The sequence below is a fragment of the Schistocerca gregaria genome, chromosome 2, assembly GCF_023897955.1.
Source record: "Schistocerca gregaria isolate iqSchGreg1 chromosome 2, iqSchGreg1.2, whole genome shotgun sequence".
In the NCBI taxonomy this organism is placed as follows: domain Eukaryota; kingdom Metazoa; phylum Arthropoda; class Insecta; order Orthoptera; family Acrididae; genus Schistocerca; species Schistocerca gregaria.
In genome coordinates this window covers 906,186,779-906,190,822 of record NC_064921.1, presented here as the reverse complement: position 1 = coordinate 906,190,822, position 4,044 = coordinate 906,186,779, and positions in this window count along the sequence as shown.

Here is a 4,044-nt window from a genome sequence, read left to right as displayed (position 1 = left end):
TCCGATAGTAACGGAAGTACAAGGAAAAAAATTATTTTTTCAGCCCTTGGCATATTAGGCCGCCTCGCATGGCAAGCATATTCCGTAGGAAGTGTATTGGCTCTTTAAGAGAAAACCAAATGGGAACTGATATGAACACATTTTATGGCATTGTGTAATGTGAACCTTAGAGTATTTCGAGACAATCGTAATGACGATGCGTCCTGTCATAAAGCTGCATCTACGAGGCAACGATTTGTGGATAGTGACATTCCTGAAATGAATTGGCCTGCCGAGAGTACTGACCAGTACTCCGTGGAACATCTTTCGCATGGGTTGGAATGTCGGCTTTGTTCTAGATCCTAGCATCCCATATTAATACCTCCGATTGTTTCGGCTGCAATTTGTACACAGATACGTATCTGAAACTGTTCCCATAATAATGTCCGTTAATAATTGTTCGAATACCTTTGATCAGATAGTGTACCTGCACCTGCGGTACAGGCACTTCTCCATTAGTAATTTCAACAGACGAGTAACTTAACCTACACAGCGCATGACACAGTACGTGGAAGACATAATCCGGTCCATTACTGAGGAACCCATCTATAATAAACTTAAACGATAGCAAAAATGTAAACTACCTCCACCTTTATTGTGAGCGATATTAAGATTTCCGGTGCTGATGAAAGTTCAGAATTTCCACTAATACAGCACCTGAGTCACTATTTACAGTTAGTAAGGATGTCACATAGCGTTGACAATATAAAAATCTTAATACGTCAATAAGGATTTTTTCAGACACTGTGAATGACGTAGCATGATCTAGTCATTTGACTTTCGATAGGCAGTGCTAATGGCTACACTGTTTTCTGAAAATTGTATTTCAGTACATACCAGCAAGTGCTAAATAAATCTCTTCATTGTGAGAGCAGTTTCAAGGAACAAGATCACCATCAGGCCAGAAAATATCACCACAGACTATTAACTTACAGCTCAACAACACGGTCGAGACACATCTAAATTTCCAGCTTTCAAGTATCAGATAAGAATAGACTCACAAGCTTAACATGTCTTTTATTTAGTGAACTGTGTACTTAAATTGCCAGTAAGTTTAATCATGAAAACGCAACCAACTTTTTATTCTTACATAATGCCCATAATTATATTAACATCAGGGATCATACTTTTGTTAGCAAAGGAGACGTTCTGTGACCTGATGAATAGTCTGTAGATAATAACTGGTCACGGAATAAAGACATTCGCTTAAGAGCTTTCAGGTTGTGTTCATTCGTGACTTCCGTTATGAGGTGCTTGACATCAGTTTTACAACACTGTACGAAACAGTTTACCATTGGCCATGTTAAGAAGTACACAGGCGTACTACAAGCGCAAGGTAATATAGTGCTGCAATGCACCTACATTTTTTTTTAACGGAACTAAGACACATGAGAACAATTCACATTCAGAGAACGTTTGGACAAAATTTAAGAAATTTAAAGAATATTTGACTGTATAGGTATAAAATTTATTTATACGCAAATATTATAATTTCTATGATACATTGTTGTTACGTTTTTATCTACACAAAGATTTTACTAACAAAACAGATTTTTTTTGCAGATATCAGATATGACTGTATATTGTAAACTGTTGTATTTTTCTTCTTTGGGGCAAATATAAACTTTTAAAAGTGCTGAAAATGCTGCTTTTTAGCTAAGCTTCTTGTTCATCATATTTTGAGACTATTTTTGTTTGAGCAACAGTATTTCTACTTTTTCTAACAGGACTTGATTTCTTCCACTATTTTCTGTACATGAACTCTGTTATTATGAATGTCGATTAGTAAGCAACTATTAAGACGACGTACGCTCAACTGCTGTGAACGTGCCACGTTCATTCAGTCTGAAAGCAGTAATTTGCTCTTTGCAGCGGTATCTTTCAGATACAGAACTACCTGAACGCTGTTGTAATGTAGCGATAGATAATGCATATTCTGTAATGTTACGTATACTGGTAAGTGTGTATTGCAAGAGACTAAAAATTTTTGTTTGTTTGGGACAATCGTGTCAAAACTCAGACGCATTTTCGTTATCTAGTAAAGACTATGATTCTATTCGCATATGCTACTTGAAAGTAGGAAATTTAGAAGTGCCTCGACCTTACATGCCTTCAAGTGGAATTACAATGGTCATCTTCAGAACTAAAATGAGTTGAAAATGAATAGCCTGAGGTTACGTTTTCTAGCCTGATAGTGATTATTTTGCTCAAACATTGCTACTACAATGAAGAGATTTATTTAGCACTTGCTTGTATGTTCTGCAACACGACTTTCGGAGATACAGTGCGGCCATGAGCACCACCTATCGAAAATCAAGTGACTAGATAATGCAGTTTCACTCACAGCTTTTGAAAAAAATTGTTGTTCATGTATTTAAGATTTTTATGTTACCAATACCAAGCTGACATTCTTACAAACTGTAAATAGTGACTCATGTCCTGTGTTAGTGGAAACCGTAAACTTGCATCAGGGCAAGAAAGTATAAAATCGTTTACAGCAAAGGTACATGTAGTTTATATTTCTAATGGGTTAACAAAGCACTATAAGCGTATTACAGTTTGGTTCCTCAGTAATGGAGCAGATTATGCCTTTCATGAACTGCGTAAAGTTAAGTTACTCGTCTGTTTAATGACGGAGAGGCTGCCTCTGCCTCAACTGCTGCTGCGCTATTTGATCACAAGTATATGGACAACTATTAGCGGACGTTAACATGGGAACACTTTCGAAGAAGTATCTATGGAGTAACGGCAGCCGAAACCAACGGAGATAGTAATGTCGGACGCCGGGATCTGGAACATTGCTGACATTCTAACTCGTGCGAAAGATGTTTCACTCACTTCAGGTCGGCTCTCGGCAGGCCATTCATTCCAGGAACGTCACTATCCACAAATCATTGACTCATAGATGCAGGCTTATGACATGATACACTGTCATGCTGATTGTCTTCAGACACTCTACTGTAAGCAATACACAATGCAATAAAATGTGTTAATATCCTTCACATTTGGTATTTTCTTAAGCGCACTAAGGGTACCACTCCCTAAAGACCAATCTCTCCCTCCATAGCATAACACCGTCTCCTCCATACTTCACTGTTGATGTTACACATACTAATAAGTAAGATTCTCCAGGCATTCATCAAACCCGTCGGATTGCCATAGGATGTGATTTATCAAATCGTTCGTTTCCATTTAACGATTGTCCAGTGAGTACCACCTCAAACGTCGCTTAGCAATGACTACAGACGAAATGGCTTATGAGGATCACCTCGACTAACGTACATCACTCCTTGTAACTGAATACTCACAGTCACAGTGTTAGCCTGACGATGGTAGCTATTTGGAACTCATGTCGTACGCTTCACTCATTGCATGTGTTTTTTTTACAACTAACTTCCACAATGCTCGAAGGTCCCTGTCCATCAGTATATGAGGTTTTCTGATTTGGTTTAGCTCTTGTTGTTCACTCGCGTTTCCACTTTACGATCACATCACCAGCAGTCCATTTGGGCAGCTTTAAAAGTTGTGAAACATACCCAAGGGAATTGTGACACAGGTGACACACAGTGACAGATGTCTTTGTGCTCTCCTCAACGACCCATATGCTGTTACTGTTGCTCTACTGACAACACAATAGACCTCGCTTTCAGTTACGCGTTCTTTTGATCAGATAGTGCAGATGAGATGGGACCACGGAGGTCAAACATAGTCTCCTTGCCAAATTAAGCACATTTATGCCAGCTAAATCGCTTGCAAACAGGTTGACAAATTTGTGTGATGCCTTAACAGGAGGCAATAACTAGCAGTTATTTTATATTGATGAATTACTCTCGCATGTAAGATCTTTACACGGAAATAAATATGGTATTTCCCATTGTTTTTCGTTGGTGGAGGTCACAGAATACGGCAGTCCAAACACCAACAGAGCCATACCGAGATTATCCTGCGTTACGCGTAACAGACAGAACTGCCGAAACCGCGCTCCCACCCCTCCCCCCCTTTCCC